We start from the raw sequence: 21,129 nt of genomic DNA, 5'->3' as shown, positions 1-21,129 counted from the left end.
TTAAAACAGTGTATTTAATTTTATAGCTCCAAAAAGTGTACATTCTGGCTATATTTAAACGCATAATTATAAATTTGCAGTGTTTAAAGTAAACGGCGTTGCCCCATGGGTATTTCCATATGTAAAGCTCTGGGTGTGCTAATGCTAAGAGTGTGTATGCCAAAGGTCTTACTTCTTTCCAGTTAAAAGGGTGACCTGGTTAACTTATCTTCTTATAGAAGCTGGTCTTGGAAGAGCATTAAGGGTGGTGGCAGACAGGGAGATTAGTTGGCCAGCGACATATTTTCTCTGCTGCGGGCGACTAATCTCCCCAAATGCCTTCCCGTCGACAAGAATACAAATATCCGGTGGGATGGCATATTTTAGTTTGGATTAAGTACAAGATACTGTTATATTATTACTGAGAAAAAAGTAAATCATTTTTAAAATTTTAGATTACTTGGATAAAATGGAGTCTGTGGGAGATGACGTTTCCTTAATTTGGAGCTTACTGCATAATGAGCTTCCGGATCGCATATCCCAATACCTGTAATAATGTTCATTGTCAGCCTCTGTCACTGTCTGTAGGTACAAACCTGAAGGGATGAATAAAGCTAAATACTGAGGGTATCATTTAATAAATTTTATGGAAATTATAGTTGCGGTAAAAACTTTTTCTATAGATTTAACAATTTATTTTTCATGTCCGAATGCTTTATTCCAGCTCAGAAAATTCTTGCATGCATATTGACAAGCAATACACATTGGGGAGTGAAGATTCAAACAGGTGGATACAATGGATTCAATGTGGTACAAACTCAAATGAATGAATTAGTCAATTAATTAATGTTTTGCTGGAATGCATTTCTTGACAACCATTCAAGAACATGCTCATGGAATTATACACCCTTTCAAACCAGACACATCATAACCTTGCATTCTGCATGGCTAATTAGCAGTCTGTTTAGATACAAATGCTGCAGACTGCTTGTTTGCCATGCAGCATGCATGTAAATAATTAAATGCTAATTAACCACACAACCCGTGGATTTTGTATGTGTCTGTCAACCTTATTGCATTCCCAACAACACACTGACGTTCTGGCATTTTAGAATCTACAAAATCAAAGAGAATGGGAAATCTAATGAGAATGGTCTCTGCTCCTATTACTAAATGAGCTGGAAACTCCTGCATCCACCTTTATTTCATTGCACCTCTGTCCTATCACATTCTAGCTGCATGTCCTCCATTTACCCAAGGAATTTGGCCAACGAGCAGGTAAGAGTAAATGTCAGCAGTCTGCGTAGCCTTACTTTCCTACATACTACACATATAAGGAAGGGATCAACAGTGATACATGTGCCTCGAGGGAGTTTTGCAACATTGAGCTCACATTTAGAGTATTGCTTACATGCAAATATTCTGTTTTAAATTAGGAGATTTATGAAATATCCCAACAGTGGGAATGCATACGGTTTGGCACAGCACTGTATTAAGCATTTTGTCACCCTAGTTTACAGACAACTGTAGGCATGCATGATGTGGCATCACAAAACAACCCCCATTTTCAACAGAATGCCATTTCTGGTTATCCTTGCAGTTGTACTAAAATCTCTGTGGGCCCACATCACATGTACCGCACCATTCTGCCAACTAAGCAGTAATACAAATGCAATGACTATCATCATATTAACAGTAAATATGTATATGCAAGATTGCTTTTCATGTATGCTTGTATCTTTTTCAAACAATCCAGCAGCTCATTAATATAAAGTATTTTAACATAAGCTTAAAGAGATGAAGGGTCACCCAGGACTGGGTGCAAAATGCAAACAATTGGCACAAACTGCTATGGATTTTTTTTGTACTTTGCATACAGTTCTTTATGTACCAGAATTGAGTTTTTGGCAGTGCTGTACTCATGAGGCGAGGGTTTGGTGGTGGAGGCACATAGGCTTTCTCTCTCCTGTCCCTTAAGCTGGCCATAGACGCAACAATCCGATCGTACGAATCGACATTTTTCGTCCGGCTGAGATCGGTCGTTTGGTCGATCGGACAGGTTAGAAAATTTCTGTCGGCTGCCGATAATATCTCCGCGTGTATTGCCGATCATACGATTTTCAGTGGGAGACTGTCACTTGCTTTGTCAGACATAACTATTGTACGATTGCTGTCAGGGGCAGAACATTGGCTGATCTGTTCTTATTTGATTGGAATGGTAAGACTTTGATCTGAATGGTTAGTGGAGGGTCGAGATGGGAAAATCCGATCGTACGTTGATTCGTACGATCGAATATTTGCATCTATGGCCAGCTTTAACCTGCGTGTTATTAGGACAAGCAAGTTAGGGGGCTCTGGTAGGGTAATTGAATATATTAATGCTGTACTTATCACCCGCCATCAGGGGGGGACAGGGGGGACAAGCGTACCGGGCCCGGGCATGAAGGGGGGCCCGGCAGCGCTGCATTTTTTTGAAGATCCGGGCCCCCCTTACGAGCGCCCGAGCCGTACGTCTTGCCTCTTCAGTGCCGAATGCGGAAGTGCCGAAAAGCCGAAGCCGATGCGACGAAAAGACCCGAAGTCACGGAAAAAGCCGAAGTCCCGAAGTCACGAAGCGCCGAAAAGACCCGAAGTCACGAAAACAGCCGAAGCCGAAGTCCTGAAGCAGCGCAAAGACCCGAAGTCACGAAAACAGCCGAAGCCGAAGTCCTGAAGCGGTGAAAAGACCCGAAGTCACGAAAGGAGGCGAAGTTGAAGTACCGAAGCCATGAGTTCAATTCTACTGAACACCAGTTTGTGTTTTTTTTTTTTTTAATCCCCTGGCCACCAATGTATTATTTTAATATTCTATAGGCCCCTGCCACCAATCTTTTTTTTAAAACTTTTGTTTTTGGGGCCCCAATTTTTTTTTTTAACTCGTAAGGGGCCCCTTGCCACCATTGTTTTTTTTTGGGTTTTTTTTTTTAAAAAAAAAATTAATTTTCTTTTTGGTGGCCCCAAATTTTTTTAACTTGTAAGGGGGCCCCTGCCACCAGTTTTTTTTTTTTTTCCAAAAAAAATTATTTTTTTTTTAAAATTTTTTTGGGGCCCCAATTTGTTTTTAACTTGTAAGGGGGCCCCTGCCACCATTTTTTTTTTTTTTCAAAAAATTTTTTTTCTCCAAATTTTTTTTTTGGGGCCCCAATTTGTTTTTAACTTATAAGGGGGCCCCTGCCGCCAATGTTTTTTTTTTTTTTCAAAAAAAAATTAATTTTTTTTCAAATTTTTTTTTGGGGCCCCAATTTGTTTTTAACTTATAAGGGGGCCCCTGCCGCTAATGTTTTTTTTTTTTTTCAAAAAAAAATTAATTTTTTTTCAAATTTTTTTTTGGGGCCCCAATTTGTTTTTAACTTAGAAGGGGGCCCCTGCCACCAATGTTTGTTTATTTTTTAGTTTTTTTTACATTTTTTTTTGTTGGGGCCCCAAGTTTTTTTTAACAGGGGGCCCCTGCCACCAATGTTTTTAAAAAAAAAAAAATTTTAATTTTTTTTTTTTTGGGGCCCCAATTTTTTTTATAAGGGGGCCCTGACCATCAATAGCTTTTTACAACTTGTGTGGAGGGGGGTTACTTTTTTAGCGCTGATGTCTGTGTGGTCTTTTAACTGCGATGTGGGCGGGATATGGGGCGGAGCTTGGTCGTCAGTGTGGGCGGGGCCCAGGGGGCCCCAAAAATTTTGTTGTACGGGGCCCCGTGATTTCTAATGGCGGCCCTGGTGGCCATACACAGGCCGATAAAAGCTGCCGACATACCGTGTCGGCAGCTTATTGGCGCGTGTATGGGGCCCCCCCAACGGGCTTCACCGATCGAGATCTGGCTGAAAGTCGACCAGATCTCGATCGGATGGGACAAAAAATCCCGTTGGATCGCGGCCGCATCTATTCGTTGATGTGGTCCCGCGATCCGACCGCCCATTGCTATTCGTTAGGATCCGATCGTTGGGCCCTAGGGCCCACGATCGGATCAGCCCGATATTGCCCACCTCAAGGTGGGCATATCGGGGAGAGATCCACTCGTTTGACGACATCGCCAAACGAGTGGATCTCTCAGTGTATGAGCACCTTAAAGGACAAGGCTGCTTTACACCCACCAGAGCTGCTGTTTGCACTGGAATTTTAATGTGCTGTGAGGTGCAACTATGCCCCACACACCAGTGCCTACTGAATGAGCACTAAATGGGACCTAATTGTGCAGAGCGGCAAAAGAACTATAATAGGTACAGTCCTCACAACTAGTGAACTACATGGCTTTTACAGCTTCAGCACAGCATGATTGCCATAAGCTCAGTGTTATTGGTACTAACAACTTTTTGAGCCGACGAGTATTGGTTGAGAGGCTTAATGTCAGTAAAGTTTGTGCACAGACTTCCAGGTCACCATGGCCAAAGAATATTTATGAAAGACAAGATAATCTGCCTATGTACTGACCTTTACTCCTCTAATCTCTGGCACAATGTGGAATATGTGGTGAATCTGTAGAAATGATTCAAACTCACTCACTGGAACAAGGATACAGTGGACTGCTGACACAACGGCTTACATAATCTTTCCACTATTTCAAAGAACTCATTGTGCCTGTCATAGGCGGCTATAAGGGCTATTCCACACGGGGAGATAGCGACGCGTTTGCGGTCGCGGCGACAAAGCGCCGCGACAGTCGCCGCGACCGGCGCAGGCGACAGTTTTGTATGGGCGCCTATGTAAAAACGCCTGTGCTAACCACACGAGGCGATGCGCTTTTCAACAGTCGCCTGAAAAAGCCTGGCGAGGCATTTTCAGGCGACTGTTGAAAAGCGCATCGCCTCGTGTGGTTAGCACAGGCGTTTTTACATAGGCGCCCATACAAAACTGTCGCCTGCGCCGGTCGCGGCGACTGTCGCGGCGCTTTGTCGCCGCGACCGCAAACGCGTCGCTATCTCTCCGTGTGGACTAGCCCTTAGAGAGCGCACTGATTCCCAAGATTTTAGGGGTATGTGCTGATTTAGGATTAACCTACAGTCATTAAAATGACTAGGGTGTATATTTTTTTGGAAAGAATTCACATTTGAACTGTTTAGTCCAGTTTTGCAGTGTACATAGTAGTTTATTATTATCTTGTAAATGGCCCTCCTTTTTCAAAGACATACAGTACTTATTAGTTGTACACAACTACCGATCTATTCTTTATCAGGGTGATATTGTCTTTGAAGACGTTTAAAACAAATCTGGTGCTTGCACTGATATATGGGGGGGGCAATGTCAGTTCTTCTGCCCAAACATTGTTGCATGCATAGGCCCCTTTAGGGCAGTGGCCGAAAGGGAAATTTGTCGCCATGATTATTTATGAGTGACTGTTGGCGACAAATCTCCACATACTCTACTTGGAATACCCAGCCACCTGGGGAAAATGTGGAGGCAGAAAGATCATACTGCAAAGACATTTTTAAAAATGTAAAACAGGAACACTGCTCACATGAACAATTGGCATATTCATTGTGCCAAAAATGCCTCCCCATTGGAAATAATTGAAATCGCTGGCGGTATGACCAACGTATGTCTAAATTGCTAAATCATCTCGAAGTTTCCTCCAGAGGCAACTTCAGGTGACTTTGCAATATGTTGGTCATACTGCCAGTGATTTCAATTATATCCAATGGAGAGGCATTTTGTCACCTGCAGACACTCATAAATAATTGCGAGGGACAAATTTCCCCGTCGGCCACTACCCTTTGGATGCAGCTTTGGCAGAATGCCCTACCATCCTATTGGATGTGGCAACAATAGACCAAGAAATACAGGGACCAAGTCTCTTTGCTTGTTCTGTGCTATTTGGCATTCCATGCAGATAAACATCTGTTTGACCTGTGGGGAAATCATGTTGACATGTGTTTTTTTTATTTCTGTTGTGGCAAGCAATATGTATAAATGCCAAAATGCAGAAAAGTTTTTAGTACACACAATAACGGGAACTATTTACAATGCCCCCGTGCAAAAGGCAGGAGTGAACCCCTTAGTTATCATGCACTGAATACTTCTGCTCTGCAACTCTCTGCACCACATGCCGGATACAGATACATAAAGCAGGTGGTAAGGACAGGGCCGGTTGGGGCCTGCATCATTAGCTGCACCATAACTTGAGAGTCTCAATGACGCAAAAGTTAAGGGGTGAGGGGGGGTGCCAAGGGGCTTTTCCTTTCCCTCCGCTTATAAATAACTAAAACACAGGCAGCACTGTATTTGTGGGACTGGCTGCAGGTCTGTGCACTCTTGTGGCAAATCAAACAGCATGGCAAACATGGGTGCAAATTGCAAAAAAAATGTTGCATTGTACCTGATTTTTGGACTTTGCTCTCTGGCTTTCACATTGTAAGTGTACTATGTAATTCACAATATGTTATGTTACACACAACTTGAAACAGAACACAACATATGCTAAAATACCTTACAAATCTGGTACATGGTATTTTTCTTTTTAAGGCAAACTTTGGTGAGAAAAGGCGGTGGAAACATTTTGGGTGGGGGGGGGGTTAAGATTGAGTATAGGTGCAACCATTCAAGATTCAATCTAAGATTCCTGGGTTATTCCTACACTACAGTCCTCACAGTTCCAAAGATAGCCAATAGCTTTGTGTTGTATTTAGCAACTTGAGAGCCATAGGACGAAGATCACCATAATAAATGGATTTGGCATATACCCTTGTAAATGAACCTAAATAAACCATGAATATGACCGCTCTGAATATTGTCCCTGTCTGAATGGTGTTACTTCTTTATCTGTTTAAAACAAAGCTGAGGTCCACTGTCAGTCTATATTACATATGGGAAAGCAGAAGTAAAGTAATATTCTCCTAACAAATGATATTATGAAAGATCAGGAATGCCATGTTACATGTAACTGAACACGGAATATGAACTGTGCTTCTTGAGCTGAAGGTGAAACAGATTGGTGTCGACTCCCCATATGGTCTCTAGGAATCTAATAACAGTTTCCAGACTCTTGCCTCTAGAATACATGCGGGGCAGATGATCAGATTATCTGATTATTCTTAGCTTTCATAACAGTATACAGTTTCACTACCAAATGTGTATAAAATAGAGCACATATGTACACTAAACAAAGGCCACACTAAACGACTTTCATGTTGTTCGTATGTACATAATACAACAGGTTGAGCAGCATCTGTCTGAAGAACCATATGGAACTGCATCCATCACAGATAAAGAAGTGCTTCCAAATGGCACAGTTTGGTCTCTCTCTGAAGTGGGGAAGCTTTGTGCCAAAATGATAATATTTATAAGACCTGTTTTTCTAGCATGTATTTGAAGAGATCCATAAATAACCCAATCGGCAGAACTCAACCTTTGACTTATGTGGTCTCTGTGAAAACCCTTTTCTCGTTGCAGTTGGTTGTCTTTTGTACCCATTTTTACCCATACAGAAATGCATTTTATCCTGAACAAGACTGTCCCACAGATGGTCATGGAAATAAAATGAATTCTGGCATTAATAAATATTGATTTTTTCCACTTTTCTTCGAATTTCCCACAAAATTGGCAAAACGGCTAAAAGTTTGGGACGCCGGCGCCCGTTTTTGGACGGCGGCGCACATTCGCCTGAGAAAATGCACCGGTGTCAGTAAAAACACACGCCAGCGTCCATTTTTTTGTACAACGGCGAATTTTTTCACCGGTTTTGCAAATTGCTGGAATTCGCCGCAAATTCGTGCCTGCCGAATAAATTCGCCCATTGCAGCTTTTTTTATATAAACAATAGTAGTGTTTTTGAAGCAAACACAACAGTTTTGCCAGTGTAGGGTAAGGGTCTCGTCACACGGGCAGATTCAGGGAGATTAGTTGCCAGGCGACAAATCTCCTCTTCTTTACGGCGACTAATCTCCTCTATCTACCTTCCTCGTAAGGCAATTACGGGCGACTTCGGAAAATGAATCGCTCTGTGTGCCTGCCCCCAGGCGATTTACATTTTAGCTGGCGGAAGGCAGAGGAAAGCAGATCGAGGAGATTTGTCACCTGTCGAATAAACTCTTCGAATGTGGCCAGACCCTAACACTGCATTATATTTGTATTACTTTAAAACACTTTTCTTTTTTGATGTTGATCAGATAACAGGTTTGTTACATCCTTAACATCTGACTTTATGCTTTCATATATTCTAAGTCTATGATGTATTAGCAAAGGATATTGAAATTAGGCCTCATTTCCTTCGCCTTTCCTTAGATAAACTAACTGCTGTCTGACAGTCCAACAGTTCAATAAACAAGGGCCATTGCACTGTTTATCTTTAATTACTAAATAAATGGCTCAGTTTGGTTATACATGAACCAAACAAAAAAGGGGGCAAAGGAACCCTCTCGTTAAGTGAAGGTACCTAGCTCAACAAATGTGATGGACATGTAACGAACCGTGAATTTCCTGTTACCTTAATACACTCACTATTAGCACCCAGTACACACACAAACACAGACTTGTCTCGTGAGAAAATTAGGGCTTCCTGCATCTCTCTAGTTTCAATCTCATTGCTTACAATTTGATGTAGACAATGCTAAATAAAATAGATTTCATATAGACCTATGGTGGAAATAAGAATGGGCTGATGGCATTTGTCTTCGGTTGGAAGATCCTTTGATACTCTGGTCAAATCTAAAAAGAGGAGACATATGCAGATGTCCTTCAGGCCTAAATCATTCCTTTATCCTACAGCTTTACTCTTCTAGATCGACTGCAAGAATTAAAGGAAATATCCATGCTTCATTTCATCTGACAAGTGATATTCTCAGGGTTTTCTGGTTTCCACCCATAGCACCGATAGGGCCATAGTCAGTACTGAGCCCAAGACCCCCAGGGGTATGAGGTAACAATGCTAATGATATATCTATATAGGAGAATAGATCAGAGAGTGCCCAATGATGTACTATTAATGAATCAAATGTTAACATTGTTCAGTAATTGGACATTATGGATAAGAAGAAACAAGCAGCGCTTATATAGTGAGTCGAACTGCCCAGCTGCACAGTTCTGAATAGCACTATCACTCATTTGGTGCTTTAGTTGTTGGTAGAGTGCTGCAGCAGGTCAGGGAACCATGGGTTGGCAGGTCATTTGGTCGCAGGTCTTATTTATAGCAAGTTTTCCTTCTATACACATTTTTCTAAACATTTTTTCTGCCTCCGCCCAATACAGATGATGTAAATTCCGGTTTGCAGCAACAGCAATTCCTGTTGTGGGTTGGGTAAGGGGTCCAACGGGTAAAAATGCATGTTGCTGCAATAGTGCAAGCTAGAATGCTATATTTATTCTGTAGAATGTTTTACCATACCTGAGTAAAAAGCTCTAGAAACTCTCTGTTTAGGATAGGAGCTGCAGTATTAGCTTGGTGTAACATCACTTTCTGCCTGAGTCTCTCCCTGCTCACTTATAGCTCTGGGCTCAGATTACAGCAGAGAAGGGGGGGTGGTGGAGGAAGAGGAGCAAACTGAGCATGCTCACGCCCGGGGCAAGGAGGTTTAAGCTGAAAACAGGAAGTCTGATACAGAAGCCCATGTGTACACAATAGATGGAAAGTAATGCTGTGTTTCTTTTGACAGGGGACTCAGAGCAGCATTACTTTGAGGGTTTACTGGTATATTTAGGTGGACATTTCTGATAAGGCTTAGTTAGTTAGTTAACCTTTACTTCTCCTTTAAGCTGGTCAGTCCCTAGTGTTCGTGCTTAACAAAAACAAAAAATTCACATAGTTTAATGTAAACCATGGGCACATTTGTGTATAATTGGGCATTTCCAGAGAGATGTAGGCATAAACAAAAACGTCCCAGTTTCCCATTTTGGAATGACTGGAGAAATGGTATAAACTAAATCACAATGAAGGACTGGGTAGCAACTGATGACACTAAAAATATTCTCTATTTTTTTAGAGTTGCTAACTAAGCAAATTATCTTTACTCTATATAAATGTATTAGTGTGTGATCATATTTGGGTGCTCTGGCTTTAGTTTGTCCACAAATACATGGACAACACATTCATTTACAGTAATAACAGTTCTATGTTTATTAAACATAAAAGTAAACCTTGCTGGACAGACATAATCTGCCTATACGACTAAGGGCTCTTACACACGGGCGGTTTTTCCTGCGGTCCCCTGCGTTGCTCTTTCTACCATTCAGCCACAGGGGAGCGCAGGAGTAGTTGCACTCCATTATTGTGAAGGGGGATGTACTCACGCAGACGTATGTAAGTGCCAAACGCAGGTGGGACGCAGCATATTGCATTTCACCTGCCTTCGGCGCATACATGTGTCTGTGTGAGTACAGCCCCCTTCACAATAATTGAGTGCATCTACTCCTGCGCTCCCCTGCGGCTGAAGGGAAGAGTGCGCAACGAAGGGGATCACAGGAAAATCCACCCGTGTGTAAGAGCCCTTATTTATAAAGAGAAATAAACATAATAGGACTGTCCTATGTGCCTTGGCATTGCTCTGCATAACACGTCTTTATAGACAGTGCAAGGTGCCACGTCATTGTTTTGAGACATTTGTACATATTTCTTCATTTGTTTTAGCTCAGAGGTCAAATGTAAATTTGCTCCAGTTAATCAGCTGATGACCCTATAAATTATCTTCAACTAGTCAATGTAAAATAACCCCCAGCACTTAGCACATGATTTAATACTGACAGGTATGCTTGAGTAGTCTGTATTGTAAAAGTAGCCCTTACGTGGTTTTTACTGCTTGCTTTTTTTTGTTTTCTCTGCTCACAAGTCAGAACAGAGTCAGTTATTTGGGAGAAGTATGTATTATAGAAATTCCAGATAGAAAGTCAAATGTGCATTTTTGAAAGTATGATGGGAATTGTGCTCCAGCTGGATGATTTCAGATTTAACATCCCTGGCAAACAATCTATTGCTAGTGATCTAATGACATAAAATCAATGGCCTCTTTTAATTTCCAAAGTCATGTAGGTGCAGAGAACAAGATGAACCAAGGCATAATTGACCAAATACTATGCTATGACAGATCTAAGTACAAAAGACCAATATTGTTTCCTGTAGAAAAAGTCCCTTAATTTTGCTACTCTATAATGTCATTTATTTATAGAACAGGGGAAAAAACTCATAGCTTGTCAGCAATAAATGTTCCCAGGGCAATATAGAGATTAGATATTCCTTTTTATGGCTATGAGATTTCCCATGATAAATAGCAAGCCTAACATTTCCTGTTTATATTGGATTTAAATGTGTGTTTTTCTGCAGAATTGAAAGGCTTCACCATCTTTTCCCCAGCTAGGTGGGAACAGTTTGCAGGCACATTTTCTGATATAATTTTCTTGCTTGTTTAAGCAATATAAATAACAGACCACCATGTCTTCACAGGAATGTGAACAATATTTCTCTGCCCTTAAGGTTCTTTTCAAACCGTTATGAGATCTAGAGCTACTGAATGTAATAACAACCCAGCATGCCTATTTCCTAACTATATTGATACTATTGCCCGCTTGCAAATATGAATAGAAGAACTCTAGTTTAGCTGGATAATAGTAAATAGATATTACTGTACACACCTATGTTATTGTTGGATCCAATGTATTTTAAGGTGAATTCAGTGCACTTTATTCTTTAAATCCTAGGTTTAACTCTACAATGGAGACTGGACTGCCAGAGGGTAGTGTGTTTGGTGCTTCTAAATGCTGCCCTGGTGCAACCAGAATGTTTTATCTCTTCTGTCTGTCTATCCATGGCCCTCACTCGAAGAATATCTCGAAACACCTAAAGGGGGGGTTCTTATCACTCTTGATGGTCATCTATTGTTCTCTCCTGAGATCTCTTGGTTTTCTATCATCTCTGTGTGTCTGTTTGGTGTCTGTTTGGTGGCAGCTCATTGTAATAAAGGCATGTGCATCTACACTCCAAAGTCAGGATTATACAATACTTTGGGCTCATGCTGGTGGGAATTTACACTTTCATATCCTTACCTCTTCCGTATAATTTCTTCATTAGGCCTGCATAATAAGTTGGGCTTATAGTGAGTTCTTCCAAATCATCTGACCTGTGGACGGAATTGATCTACTCCTGATAATTGGGAATCAGCATGCTGAATTACACAATAAAAGGCCATCTCCCATAGATTCCATTTTATCCAAATTATCCAATTTTTTTTTTAAATGATATATGTTATCCTATATAATAATAAAACAGTGCCTTGTACTTGATCCCAACTACAATATAACTACTCCTTATTGGAAACAAAACCAGTCTATTAGGTTTTTTTAATGCTTACATGATTGTCTAGTATGAAGAACCAAATTATGGAAAGATCCCTTATCCAGAAAACCCCAGCTTCCGTGCATTCTGGATAACGCGTCTCATACCTGTAGTAGCTATCAAACTGCTCCCTGTACCACTGCCATATAAGGAGATTATATGTTTTCAGCAAGGCAAAGGAGGTCCCTCCACTGTGACAATGCATAAAATGAATAAAAATAAATATTTTTAACATGAATGGTATCTTTTCTAATATTTAAATCCACCATACTGTTTTATTGTGATGGAAGTTTGGAGCCCTGGCTCTATGTAGAAGGACTGCTATCTTCTATGGAAGAACATTAATAAATAATAGTCAGTTACCCCAATTCACAGGGAAAATCCCTTAGTGGAGGACACTGCAGGGTTTTACAGTAAAGCCCCAAATTGATCTGCTCAATGTATATATGGAACAAGACTAATAATATGTTATATTTTGATAGCTTGATGCCAATAATACATTTTGTTAGTAGAGTAGTAGTGGTAGTGTTACGGAGTTCAAGTACAGGTATTGGATAAATTATCTGGAAACCCGTTATACAGAAAGCTCAGAATTACGTAAAGGCAGTCTCCTGTAGGCTCAATTTTCCCCAAATAATTCAAATTTTTAAAAATGGCTTACTAATGTAAGTAATATACCCTTAACCCCCTTTCCTTTTTCCCTTCATTTCACAGATGTTCAGAAGGATTTTCAAGCTTAAGCACTCGCAGTAGCATTATGCCATGCAGACCCTTTGAAGCCATGCTAGTTAAATTAAGGAGGTCATGGGTTTGACATAGGATCTAAATGAACCCCCTTAATAATTTTCAGCAGCTTTCTTTCTTTCTATCTATTTTCAGTTTCTGGGAAACAGGAAAAAAGGCTATCAAGGGAAATGCTGTGCCAAGACCACAAATATTAACGCTTACAATTCCATCTAGGCTCTATTAAAGCAACATTTAGCTATAGATGTGAATAAACAACATTTCAACGTCTATTGTCTTTAGTACTATTGTTTGAATGATGTTGCTAGGGTTGCTTGTGTTCAAATTAAAGCAACAAGTACAGTGGCTGGAAAGTTTGACTTCGCCCATGAGTAAACAAGAGTCTCCTGATTTATTCAGACAAAGGAATGCATTGGTTATTCAATGACCCCTGGATGCAGACAGAGCAACCAAAGTGGAATTTCCACTCTCAGCACAACTTGCTTTCCAGTTTGTTAGGAACATGCTCTTAACTCTCAAGGAAGCTCTCAGAAAAACACATTTAGGGGGATAGTTTGTTGCATAAACAATAACTGATATTGTAGAGGGGCTTTAGTTGCTTTGCTGAGCTACTGTGCCATGCTGTTTTGATAATTAAAGGAAAACTATACCCCCAAAATGAATACTTAAGCAACAGATAGTTTATATCTAATTGAATGACATATTAAAGAATCTTACCAAACTGGAATATATATTTACATAAATATTGCCCTTTTACATCTCTTGCCTTGAACCACCATTTTGTGATGGTCTGTGTGCTGCCTCAGAGATCACCTGACCAGAAATACTACAACACTAACTGTAACAGGAAGAAGTGTGGAAGCAAAAGACAGAACTCTGTCTGTTAATTGGCTCATGTGACCTTACATGTGGTTTGTATGTGTGCACAGTGAATCTTACGATCTCAGGGGGCGGCCCTTATTTTTTAAAATGGCAATTTTCTATTTATGATTACCCAATGGCACATACTACTAAAAAAGTATATTATTATGATAATGGTTCATTTACATGAAGCAGGGTTTTACACATGAGCTGTTTTACTCAGTATCTTTTAATAGAGACCTACATTGTTTGGGGGGTATAATTTTCCTTTAAATGTTTAGCTGTTTTAAATACTGTGTCTGTTTTGAGTTTTAACAGTGGCCCTAAATGTATGTTAATGCTAATATACCAAATTACTAATTGATGATAAAGGGCAGAGACACACGGTCAGATTCGGGGAGATTAGTCGCCCGGCAAGCAATCTCCTCTTCTTCAGGGCGATTATTCTCCCTGAACTGCCCTCCCCTGTCTTCCCGCCGGCTAGAATTTAAATCTTCGGTGAGATGGCACTTGGAGCGCTTCGTTTTCCGAAGTCGTCCAAAGTTTTCCAGTTCAGGGAGATTAATCTGTTCATTATTTGAATATTTTATCTGAATTACCTATCTAGGGATTTGGCAACTGCTGTCTCTAAGATGTTGCTATACCTGGTTTCAATCTTGCCCATCAGCCCATATCATAATTCTCCTAGTAGAATATGTACCTCTCAGAACTGTACAGGTACGGGACCTATTATCCAGAATGCTTGGGACCAGCTTATATCATAATTCTCCTAGTAGAATATGTACCTCTCAGAACTGTACAGGTATGGGACCTATTATCCAGAATGCTTGGGACCAGCTTATATCATAATTCTCCTAGTAGAATATGTATCTCACAGAACTGTACAGGTACGGGACCTATTATCCAGAATGCTTGGGACCTGAGGTTTTCCGGATAACGGATCTTTCTGTTATTTGGATCTTTATACCTTAAGGGGCAGATTTATCAAGGGTCGAATTTCGAAGTTAAAAATACTTCGAAATTCGACCATCAAATTAAAATACTTCGAATTCGAATTTGGCTATTCTGCGGTCATAGTAAAATCGAACAATCTAACAATTAAATCATTCGAATCGAATGATTTGAAGGATTTCATCGATCGATCGAACGATTTTTCTTTGTCTTCAAAAAACTTAGAAAACTGCTCTAGAAGGTCCCCATAGGCTAACATAGCACTTTGGCAGGTTTAATTTGGCAAAGTATTCAAGTCGATTTTTTTTAAAGAGACAGTACTTTGATTATCAAATGGTCTTTTTTAAAGAGACAGAACTTTGATTATCGAATGGTCGAATATTCAAAGTATTTTACTTCGAATCGAAGTTGAAGTCGTAGTATCCTATTTGATGGTTGAAGTATCCAAAAAACTACTTCGAATTTTGAATTTATTTACTTTGAAAATTCCCTCGAATTCATTTCGACCTTGATAAATCTGCCCCTAAGTCTACTAAAAAATCATGTAAACATTAAATAAACCCGATAGGCTGGTTTTGCCTCCAATAAGGATTAATTACATCTTAGTTGGGATCAAGTACAAGGTACTGTTTTATTATTACAGAGAAAAAGCAAATCATTTTTCAAAATTTGGATTGTTTGGATAAAATAGAGTCTATGGGAGATGGCCTTTCTGTTATTTGGAGCTTTCTGGATAACAGGTCCCATACCTGTACTTTATCTGTTGCAGTGTAGCAGTATGCATAAGACTTGCTGAAATTCTGGTTGGTGAATGACTCCTATCAGGGTTGCTAATGTGACCAGTGTCTGATTGAAGTGCAAAGTGCCCCACTTCTCTTGGAATACATTGTTTTTCTCAAACATTAAACTACTGGATTAATTCATTTGCTCAATCACATGTGTTTAGCATGGTGGTAGTAGTACTGCAATCTTGGGTTTGGTTCTGGCCAGGGCTTTGTTTCCTCCTTGTGTCTGTATGGGTTTCCTCTGGGTGATCCGACATTCTCCCACTGCCTTAAAACTTTGATTGTAAGTGCTATGGAACCAGGACCTCTTTGTTACTTGGCTTTTAATATTTAATGCAGCTTTACTTTGTATTTATTACTGTAATGACCCCTGTTTGTTCTGTTAATGTATTGTTCTGCTGTATAATGCTGAATACAAAAGTAGTGCTATATAAATAAAAATATACATACATACAAAACACACTGGCAGGTTAAAGGGTTTCTGCTTATTCTAACCATAGTGTTTACATGACTGATAAATAAGAATGTAAGCTCTACTGGGGCAGGGACTGAAGTGAATATGTTAATGTTATAGAAATATAATCAATGAAGGGATGTCCCAACTGCACTTCTGTCTCTCAGCAGTCAGTGATCTAAGTTTGGATCTGGGGCCCAATTATGTGCAGCAGCTGCTCAATGAATGGATAGGTGTCATATACAACACCTTTTTTTCCTTTTTCTTCTTGACTGGTAGAAGTAAAGAAGTTCTCTCTTTAGAGGTCATTCACTTAAGTGCTATTTCTGGGCTATAGATCTGGCCTTCATATTAATGAAGTGGGGCTTTTATTAATAGAACATATTGTTTTAGAGGTAATGCTTGACTCAGTGACAAATGTATCATGGGACTGGACTCCATTGTTTGTCTTGATTTTTAATGGCTTTGTTATATATTTATAAAGGCAAATATGTAAAGTGTCCAATTGCCACTTTTTAACACCAAATGCAAACCGCCTGTTATGAAGTTGTTTGGTTATTGCTGTGCCAGCATGGACTGATGTTGGCAGAAACAAAACAGGATCTGTGCCTGCCCAACTTGCAAATTAGGGGTGGGAAGGTGAAAATTTTTTTACTTGTTTTTTGACAAAGTCACGCAATTTCCATCCCCCATAATTTGCATATGCAAATTATAATTCGGATTCGGTTTGGCCGGGCAGAAGGATTCGGCCGAATCAATCCTGCTTAAAAAGGCCGAATCCCGAACCAAATCCTGGATTCGGTGCATCCCTAATATATATATTAGTTGGCCAGCTTAAATATATTGCAAGATATGGACAAACAATCCCTGTTTTGTTTAAAGGGTAAGGAATTTTTCAGTAGCAGTATGCACAAAATGTCTCTGTCTTAAATATATTGATAATGGGTTAAGTGCAGAGGACCTCTTGTATTTGTCTATATATCTATATATCTATATAGATAGATAGATAGGTAGGTAGGTAGGTAGGTAGATAGATAGATAAAATGTCCCCTAAATTCCCCATAATCTGCTTCTAATAACTGTGATGCTCTGAAAGTTTGCAATAATTATAGTCTCTGCTAAATACTTAAGTGAAATTTCACATGACCTCTACATTCATATTTAGAAGCTACTGGGAATATATAATGGGTGAATATGATCAGATGGATGTGTGATTGCTTTTTAATGCGCCTTTTACCTGGTTAGAACTCCTTTAAATCAGGACATCACAAATCTATCAAGTCAATTCCCAGTTTTTTTCAAATATTCCCAAGATATTTTCAGGGTTAACAGTTAATAGTAATAATCAGACATTGCTATGAAATCCACTATACAAACCGATTATGTGACAGAATTTCTTTGCAGTTTAAAATAGCACTAAGAACTCCCCTGTAGATAAACAATGTACCTATATAAAAATATTGCTCCCGGGCGGGGTCTACATTTTGAATTTAAAACATGGGAGTTCCACTTCTCTGTTCCCTGCTGTGCTTGGTATGATATCATACCATGTAAACTTCGCGTCCTATGTCACCATACCTAATCTTCCATTGAACTCGTTAGTATCACTATGGAGAGTCACAGTTTATCTTGAACACACTATTGTATATATAAGTTTAGCGTGAATTGGTAAAAAAACTTGATATTGTTTTGTAATGCACTCAAATTTCCATCAGTTGCTTTTCAAAATACTCATAACAGAAACCTGTAGGATAGTCAGCCCCCTTCCGCTAAAAGACCTGCATGTTTGAGTACACCCGTGGGTTGTGGGTATGTTTTGCTTTACCTTTAGCCTGTTTGACTACTCTTCTACATTGCTGATTGCCCTGGCCCACTACTCTGCACTCTCTTATTTCATTCTGACTCTCAATATCACCAATAGTTATGTTTCATACATTATAAAGCTACCCGCTCGCTTAACCAAGTAATAACCTGAGTAATAAAAGCTTTTATGCTTGATACCGGACCTCTTCATGGCTATTTTGAAGGTACACGGTCTGATACAAGGCTCTAACTCAACAAATCCAAAAGCAATCACATAGTCTACATATTACGTCAGATATTGACGTTTTCTTGCTATTCAGAACATAAGTAAGAAATAACATGCTTTTGTCCAGCCGCCACAACTTCCTTTTGCACTCGTTAGTTTACTGACAGGTAGCCCAAAGCATAAAATATTTCCAATATGTCAAAGGTTTGACTTTTATAAGTGCAGAGCTATCAACTCCCCCCCCCCGATTTGCTAAACATTTGCAAAAATGCCATTTTAAACAACACCTATGATTTTAATTACGTTCCCTTGTAATTAGTGGGTCTGGGAATCTTCCATGAAAAATTAAATGGAATGTCTTGGTTAGGGATCTTGGTCAGGGATGCTGTTGCATTTAATATTTATTACTGGTATGAAGTGTGATAAGTGCCTGTAATAAAAATACCTGTGCAGCCATCTTGCCTCTCTAAGGGCGCGCGCGCCTCCGTGTTCCTTAAAGGCGCAGGTGCGCTGGTGTGATGACGCCAGCGCGCAATGGCGCCAAATTCAAAGTGTATAAATAGGCTGAAAGGGCTTCCAGAGTTTGCCCGTGATAGAACTTAGTTCTAGTGGTTTTCCTGAGCCTTGTGCGTCTGTCTTTGAAATTCTGATCTGATTATCCGTGTTTGACCCTGCCTGCTTCCTGACAATCCGACAATCTGTATCCTGACCTTTGCCTGCCTACGACAACTCTTCTGCTTAACCCTTTGTTTGATCACCCAGTTTGACCCTTTGCCTGTTTGATGATTCTGATATCCGCCTGCCACGACCCAGCCTGTCTGACCATCCTTCTGCCTAATCCTCTTGTACTGTGACCTTCGGCCCAAAAGACTCTTTAACAGCCGTGCCCCTTTGCCAGCCAGAACATCTCGCCTTGTACCCCTCGTTAAGTCCAGGTGGCACCCAAGTAAGCCGAGGGCTCCTCCCGAAGCCCAACGGTGGTCACACTACTGGTGAAGCCGAGCCGAGACCAGGGTACTTGGCACTTGTTCTGGTATTGGGTGCCGGTCGTGACAGTGCCTCCTTATCGATTAAGCTTACAACTGCACTGTCTGTTACCAACACTGGGGAAGAATCTCCTCCTCATTCGGATGCTATGTTCTTCCAAGCCATGTAATTAATCACTTACATTTTACTACTGATCTGTTTTACACTGGCAGTTGTCAGTACTAAAGCTGTTCAAGTGACTCATTAAACCTCTACCAAGTTGTAAAAAGTGTGTAAATAGACTTGTAAGTGGTGGGAGGTGTCCATGTTAATTTGTGAGCCATGCTATTAGTGATCACTTAATTTCATCACATCATTTTATGGCCTGTGGTAAAATAAATAAAATTGACACAGAATTATTCATGTATTTTTGTGTGCCAGTTTAATAACCTACCATTAACTTTCTTGTTCTAAAAGCTGATTTTGCAAACAAAATTGTAGAGGAATCGCATAACCCGATCTGCCTATATTCTTACAGTCAAAATCTGATTAGCTAAAAGTGGTGCTAAAATGCATCAGGGCCTATACTGACCAACCAGATCTTTGCTTTCATTTTCTTTTCAGTAGTCTTATTGTCTATTATTTATTTAATGTCAGCATCTTCCTCGTTACTGTAATGGAAACAGAAGTTTCTTACCTCCAAGATGGCGACGGCGTCCAAGATGGCGACGGCGTCCAAAATGGCGACTCCTTCCTTCCCCACGTGGATCCTGCTGGTCGCAGTGTGATGACGTCGGCTTCCTCTCGCCCACCGATTGGTCGCCGGCGATGGAATGGTCGCTGGCGTCAGAACGTGCGTCGGCGTCACGGCGATAGTGTCTTGACGCCAGCGTCAGCGTCATGACGTCATCGTGTCCAAATCTTGGCGCCAAACCTTGCCTATTTAAACCCCTTGGACACTACAGATGTTGCCCAAGTATAGGTTCATCTTCGCGATTCCTGGGTGTTGTATTATTGACTGATTTCTTGTGTAGCTACCTTGCCTGTTATTCGGATTGACCCTTTGCTGCCTGGATTGAACCCTTTGCCTGTACCTCGACTATTCTCCTGCCTGATCCCTTTGTACCACGAACTCGGTGTCTACCTGCCTCCTCCTTGGTCCGCACTCCAACTGCGCCTTCGGGCCCTTACAGTTTCTTTACAGAGATTGTGTTTCATATACCTCTTCTACCAGTGGAGTCTACAATCTAAGGTTCTGATCACATAACCACTCCCACATTTTGGTTTATTTTATCAGGAGTCAATATACGTGTCTTTATAGCTGGCTGCACACTTTGAGATGTGTTTTTTTGGCACCAGACAAGGGGATCTTTGCCCAAGCTGGACACCTATGTGCTCAGCTAAGGCAACTGATTTGATCATTGGTCCAGGGTGCCAACAATCCAATAATACTGCAGACCTAGGAAGACCTTTCGGGTGAGTACTGTATCAGATGTAGACCAATACATTCCTAACCTAAAGGGATTCGCAAACCTGCTGGTTGTGGAATGGTAGTTGAACTGGTACCGTCTGGGAGATTATTTTGTTTCATGCTGTGGGTCACATGTCAATGTAAGCACATTAGAAGCCTTACACATTAATTTTAACCTATAAAACTATAGACCTGCTTGGGAACATACCTACAGTTTGTTTCTAGGGGGTGATAAAACTTACTTCAATATTCCATGTGCAAACAGAAAACACAACCAAGCTCCTTTCAAACTCAATGGCATATCACACCTGGGATTATTTTCTTTAAGTGTTTTTTTGTCTGCAAAGTCTTGTAGGCATAATGTTTTTCAGTAGCTGGAATCCCTTTACTACACACATGCCGTGATACCGTACCACTAACTACAACATATAAGTTGCTCTTGAGGCAATTGAGCATGAAGTTGTCTATAGCAACACACCTGTAGCTTTTATCCTTAAGTTTTAAAAAAACTTTCTATTTGTTTGTCTTCTACAGCTAATGTACCATAGGTCACTCTATGCTTTTCCTTCTCTTTGAAATCAGGCAATTATTATTATTATTATG

The 21,129-nt window shown here is 40.3% G+C and overlaps 1 long non-coding RNA gene across 1 annotated transcript in view; it reads left to right on the top strand.

Annotated features, from left to right (window-relative positions):
- The first annotated feature begins 969 nt into the window (after positions 1–969).
- The window catches only part of LOC108698880, a 54,824-nt gene continuing 34,664 nt past the window's right edge, over positions 970–21,129 (top strand). The window contains exon 1 of the long non-coding RNA XR_001932727.2: positions 970–1,257. This is a non-coding gene — a long non-coding RNA (uncharacterized LOC108698880). The remainder of the gene's footprint in view (positions 1,258–21,129) is intronic.

The sequence above is a fragment of the Xenopus laevis genome, chromosome 8L, assembly GCF_017654675.1.
Source record: "Xenopus laevis strain J_2021 chromosome 8L, Xenopus_laevis_v10.1, whole genome shotgun sequence".
Taxonomy (NCBI): Eukaryota; Metazoa; Chordata; class Amphibia; order Anura; family Pipidae; genus Xenopus; species Xenopus laevis.
This window is presented reverse-complemented; position numbering and strand designations above follow the sequence as displayed.